Source organism: Amblyomma americanum, chromosome 9 (assembly GCF_052857255.1).
Source record: "Amblyomma americanum isolate KBUSLIRL-KWMA chromosome 9, ASM5285725v1, whole genome shotgun sequence".
Taxonomy (NCBI): domain Eukaryota; kingdom Metazoa; phylum Arthropoda; class Arachnida; order Ixodida; family Ixodidae; genus Amblyomma; species Amblyomma americanum.
In genome coordinates, this window is record NC_135505.1 from 115,696,823 (window position 1) to 115,703,262 (window position 6,440).

The 6,440-nt window shown below is 47.6% G+C and overlaps 1 non-coding gene across 1 annotated transcript; it reads left to right on the forward strand.

The window, feature by feature from the left end:
- Positions 1–4,474: 4,474 nt before the first annotated feature.
- On the forward strand, positions 4,475–4,668 carry LOC144105796 (U2 spliceosomal RNA). The gene has a single exon (XR_013308901.1). It is a non-coding gene; the product is annotated as a U2 spliceosomal RNA (small nuclear RNA).
- The last annotated feature ends 1,772 nt before the right edge of the window (positions 4,669–6,440 follow it).

A 6,440-nucleotide genomic window follows, 5' to 3' on the forward strand; every position in this document is an offset into this window, starting at 1 on the left:
TGTGTTTGCAAACACGGCGTTGAAGGGCAGGTACACAAAGCCAGAGACTGGTAGGAGACGCGACTCATATTAACCAAGACTACGTCACATGCCCAACATTCTTGGACAAAAATTTTGAATATTGGAAAACTGTAAGGTGCTGATAGGAAAATATTAAAGACAATGGTTCATTCTTCCGATATGCAGCAAAATCTTTCTTTCGTAGTGTTTCCATCGCTCGCTTCCAGCAGCTAAGACTGCCATAGAAAACAATGAAGAACGCTTTTGGCGATAGCAAAAAAATTAATAGCAAAAGAATGCAAGGCTGCCGACGGGAGATTTACGGATATATTGATTTTTTTTTACAGTGAAATCTTAAAATGTATTTAAAAATGTGGTCAATAACGGTTTACCGCTCAAAAGTGCCCCTGTCTAGAATTGTTGGGTATGCTCGCATTGTGTAAACGTGTTAATGAGCGATGAACCAGTCACTGCTCCTTAGATGATTGGTTGGTTTGGTTCGATGGGTTTAACGTCCCAAAGCGACTAAGGCTATGAGGGACGCCGTAGTGAAGGGCTCCGGTAAATTTTGACCTCCCATGCATATCTTCAACGTGCACTGATATAACACTGTGCAGGGGCCTTCAGCATTTCGCCTCCATCGAAATGTGATTGCCGCGGCCGAGGTTGAACCCGCGTCTTTAAGATCAGTAGCCGAACACCATGCATAACCACTGAGCCACCACGGTGGCCACTTTACAGATGAAGACTTCATAGCAGTGTTACAAGTTCTTTCGAAAAAAAAAACGTTTACCAATTTTCTTTGTCAGCTGAGCAAATGTTCCGGACAGCTGTGCTAATTTCACAAACGTAGCGGTGGGTTAATTGGTACATGATATAGAGACACAGAACGTTAAAAAAAAAAGGGGGGGGGCAGCATACGAAGAGGATAGCACGCAACACACATATCGTAACCTGCATCTCTGCACCGATTTCCATCGCAGTGGTCCGTGCGGCGCGTATTTTATAGTTACGGTATTTAACTGCAAATTATTCCCTCGTCAATCACGTCCTGCACACCTTTGGGGATTCCCCCAAGCACGCCCGTGGGGGGCCCACAATAACGCGTGTACAGTATACATCCACGTCCTCCTCACGTCGAGCCCTGGCTGCCAGCACGCGCCGAGTTTGCCGGTGGGAGGCGATCTGGGAGGGGGGTAGTAACCTAATAGGCGACCTCAGCGTTGTTGCGGGGAGGGAGTTGATTGTCGTGGTGCCTCTCCTCTACGTCATCTTGCAAGGCCCGTGGCCGGCGCACGGCTCTCCCTCTGCGGTGGCCTCCTGCACTGCTGCGGCGGTCGCGGACGTATACACACACAAACACAGGTACACACAGGCACAGACAGAGAGGTATACACACGCACACGCGCGCACAGGTGAAGTCGCACGCTGGCGTCGGTGGCTGACTCGGGTGCCGCCGAAGCCTCGGGGCGATTGAGTTATCGGCCTGGCGCGGTGGCTGTGGAGCCAGGGGCGGCTCGGTCAAAGGGTCCCCCGTCGGAGCGCAGCCTTGCTCCCGCTGAGAAGGCTGCGTCGGTCCGCTTTGAGGCGGACCGGTCGCGGACGGCGGGGAGCCGCGCTCCGCTTGTGTCCCGCTGGGCGCCCGGCGGCCGGCCGGCCGCTGGGCGCCGCCGAGCCAGCCCGGCTGTTTGCGCTGGGGCCCGGCACAAGCGACGGCGGCGCCGGCGATTTATGTCAGGCGCCCAGTTACGCCGCGGCTCTGTGGTAGCGGCACCTGTACACCGTCGGCGACGCGCCGGCGGCCCTGGTGGTTGCGTGTGCGTGCGTGCGAGCAGTGGCCGGTTGGCCGGTCGTCGGCGGGTAGTCCGGAACTCCTGCACCGGCGTACTGTGCCAGCTGAGAGCTTTTAACGCGCGGGGATGAAGTTTCGGTACTCGTGTATAGTCGCACGTTACGTTAGCGATCGTTACTGATGACTAACTGCACTGAGGTACAGACACACCCCCGTCCCCTCAGCCCATTTTCGTCCACTCTCTCCCGGCGATTGTACTGAAGCACTCTGACACCCTTCAGAATTCTTCTTGGGCTCCGCCATATCAGCAGTGCGGTGCCCTATAAAGGGCGTTCGAAAGAATTGCGTATATAAAACCATGCGGAGTTTACCCTAGAGCTGCTAATAATAATAATAATAATAATAATAATAATAATAATAATAATAATAATAATAATAATAATAATAATAATTGGTTTTTCGGGGAAAGGAAATAGCGCAGTATCTGTCTCATATATCGTTGGACACCTGAACCGCGCCGTGAGGGAAAGGATAAAGGAGGTATTGAAAGAATAAAGGAAGAAAGAGTTGCCGTAGTGGAGGGCTCCGGAATAATTTCGACCACCTGGAGATCCTTATCCTACACTGACATCGCACAGCACACATGCGCCTTAGCGTTTTGCCTCCATAAAAATGCAGCCGCCGCGGTCGGGTTCGGCCCGGGAACTCCGGATCAGTAGTTCCCGGGTTCGAACCCGACCGCGGCGGCTGCGTTTTTATGGAGCTCAGAGCGCAGCACATAGAATCCCAATAAGCAGGAGGTACAGCTATGTGAAGTGCGGGATCGGATTGGATAGTATACCCTGTATAAGTGATATATGAAGTGGGTAAGGTATTGATCCCCGACATGTTTAGGTACCTCTTGGAGCACGAGGTACAAAAAGATTTGGGCGAGTTGACGTGAAGTATAAGCGAACGGGTGACGTGGTTACGGTGTCGCATGGAAGGCATGCTGCTATATAGTTATCGGGCCTATAATTACACAGTATTGAGATCCACGGCAAGTACAACTGCACAAATTGCGCGAAAGACGATGGGCCAAGCTCAGTCCTGTGTCGTGCATAGTTTTGCGCGCAATGAACTTGAATTTACTATACTTTATAAGCGAGCAAAAACTAATACGTTCACGAGCAGAACTCCACCGGATTACTCAGAAACTAATGCAAGAGTGGGGCGAAAGCAAGAGACCTTTATAAAAAGGGTCTATTGAATGTCTATAAATTTTTTATAGAGCTGTATTGCTTTCCTGTACATTTTTCTTTTATCTGCTCACAGTTTATAGAAAAAGTCTACCAAAAGGGCATGGCCATAAATCTATAGATTGTCCATAGGCTGTCCATGGGATTTGTATTGCATATAGGAAAGTCTATAGGATTTGTCTGCAGAATGGCTACAGATTTTGTGGACAAATTATATTGACAGTCTATATACAGTCTAAACAAACTTTTGCAAGCGAAGGCACAGTTTGTGTGCATCACGCAGTGGATGGTACGGCACCCAAGGCATTTAAATGAAGAGAAGCCAGGTGTGGGCACAAGTTCTCGCAATTTCAGTGCTTTCACTGACGTTCTGTCCACTCAAAATCGTCGGCAATGCCTCTATGAGAATGCGTCCTCATAAAATGTTTTTTATTATTAATATTATTCTGCAACAAAAATGTTGAAGAGTCAAGCTTAGGACCGAAAATTTATGTCGCTAATAAACAATGCGCGGTATGATATGTGTCATCATAAAAGACATTTGGCAAGACAATATTTTCACCGTCAAGCTCAGTACTAATTCTCGGCCGTAACTTTGTAAACTGTCTACGCCGTGGCGTTTGCTTCAGCGAGAATGTAATGGCTACCTACAGCTGCACGAAGGACCCTGTAAAAGTTCGAATTAACGAAAATATCACGTTTGTATTAGCACCGTTTTACCGCGGATATGCATTATTGTGAAGGAGATGAAACGCTAAGGCGCCCGTGGGCTGTGCAATGTCAGTGCACATTAAGGATCCCCAGGCGGTCAAAATTATTCCGGAGCCCCTCTACTGCGGCACCTCTTCCTTTCTTCTTTTACTCCCTCCCTTATCCCTTCTCTTACGGTGCGGCTCAGGTGTCCGCCGATATGTGAGGCAGATACTGCCACATATTCTTTCGCCAAAAACCTTTTTTTTTTCATTATTGTGAAGCGAGAAAAAAAATCGTTTGTACGACCGTTCCTTTTTTTTCGAAATTCCGTCTACCCGCCGCGGTGGCTCAGTGGTTAGGGCGCTCGGCTACTGATCCGGAGTTCCCGGGTTCGAACCCGACCGCGGCAGCTGCGTTTTTATGAAGGCAAAACGCTAAGGCGCCCGTGGGCTGTGCGATGTCAGTGCATGTTAAGGATCCCCAGGTGGTCGAAATTATTCCGGAGCCGTCCACTACGGCACCTCTTTCTTATTCACTCCCTCCTTTATCCCTTCCTTTTCGGCGCGGTTCAGGTGTACAACGATTTATGAGACAGATACTGAGCCATTTCCTTCCCCCAAAACCAATTATTATTAAATTCCGTCTAATGTCGATCTTATTTTAGTGCAGCTCACAGCGTATCTTTTTTTTTCTCTCTCTCTTTTTCTACTAAAGTAAAGATTATGACTAGGGTTCCTAGTTTTTCGGCGTCCCTCCACCACGTCCTCGTGGCGTACACGGGAGGACATGCACATGGTATACTTGATTTAATATCTGATACGGGTCCCATTTGGACCCAAGATATTAAACTTATCTTTGGAAATGTGGCAGAGTGCTCGAAGCTTGCTTCACCTCCGCCTCAGGTTGGCCCGGTATTGCACTGCCTCCGGGATCGTCCTGGGACATTATAGCGCGCGTCTTTTCTGTCCTATCTTTCAACTCTCCTACTTTCAGCACGTGGCAGCGATTGTGGCTCAGTTTGAGCCAGTGGTCAGGCCTGTAAACCTTCCTTTTCGTTCTTCCTGTCAACAACAACAACTTCGGCGTCGCGCCAGGAGCAGTGCTATCTAACAATCTGACACAACTACCTGAAATGCCGGATTAGAGCACATGGACTATATACTGCATACATGTTTAAATGTTAAAATTTCGCGCTGTGCGCACTATCACAGGTGTGGATTAGAGCAGTTTGCTTTTAAAAGTAGTCTATATTAACGTGTCTTGCCCAACGAGGTTCTTTCGATCTCGAGGTTTTATGAGGATAGCATTAAAAGCCTAATCGGGGAAAAAAATCTGTCATCTGTCATAAAATTCGCTGATTTTTCTGGGGAATTGACGTCACCAGACTGGTTAATTTCTATTAGCCGAAGGAATAACTGATGTCACTTAGACCCGAAGTGACAACTTAGGTCCGTGTCGGCACCTCAAAACAACTGCGGGAAACAACCTGCTAGATGACCCGAAGGGATATCTGGTTTTGTGCAGGCAGACGCGCAGAAATCCGCCAAAACCATCATGAGCGAATGACACAAAACTCGATGTGAAGACATCAACACTAATTCTATCGCACTGCCATGACAAATTGTAATTAGTAGTCCCTGTGAATTCTTTTTTTTTTTTCATTGATACTTGCGCTGTGTTTACGTTTCATGCCATCGAGTTCCGGCGCTGACAGCTGTCTCCATTTCAGAATGTCGCGTTTTTTTTCTCTGGAACCCGCACTGTATTGAGAACACGAAGCTGATAATTGATGCCTTACTACATAACTCATGAGCGTAGCTTGTCTCATATATCAGACAAAAAGAGAGATCGGCTTTCAAGTGGGGAACCAGAGATTTTAGCCGGCGCGTGCAAAACCCCTGACACGCTACTCTGCGCTGAAGAAGGGTTTTAGGAAAGAAAGGCGGCCAGAGGTGAGAAAGTTAACAGAATAAAAAAGTGCTCCGGTTTTAACGTAGTTCAAGCGTGTATAGACGCACAAAAGCATGTGTTTAGCCTGGTTGGCTCATGGTATTGCTTTGCTGGGTAGTCGGCGCGTCTGGCGATGATCTAGACTCAGGTCAAGCTCTGATCGAGGTTAAGCTAACCTGATCTGTTTGCGTCGCAGATGGATGTTGATGAAGACAGTGACGTGCAATGCGCAGCGCGGCAGTGTGTTGCAGTTAAACACACAAAGTGATTGGCTGCGGTGATAGTATAGTGCTCTCGTGTAGTGGCCAGCGAAGCTGATCTGTTTGTTTATGATTGTTACATTAACGAAACATTATTAGACTAGCGGAGTGTTACGGAACATTCTGTAAGCTCCTGATTAATTTTGTTTGGTGTCTTGCATGACCAACGCTGTCACTAAAGTTTACTACTACTACTTTCACGTTCACCAAAATCTCGGTGCATACATATGAGCGTTTTTGCGTTCCTTCTCTATAGAGCTGTTCAGTTTATTTTTACTGTATTTTTCTTTTGACGCTTGGGCTTTGTGTTTAATTGTGATCGCTCGTCAAATGATCCTCAAAAAAGTATTGCATCCCCATTGGCGCGTATGCAGGGTGTTTCAATTCAATATAGATTTTTTTTCTGCGAAAATTCTACAATGCCTATAGAGCACCTCTCTTGAGGAGGTGTGGTAATCGGTAAGACAAACTACTCGTTCAAGCACTCTTGTAAATATATGCCACTTA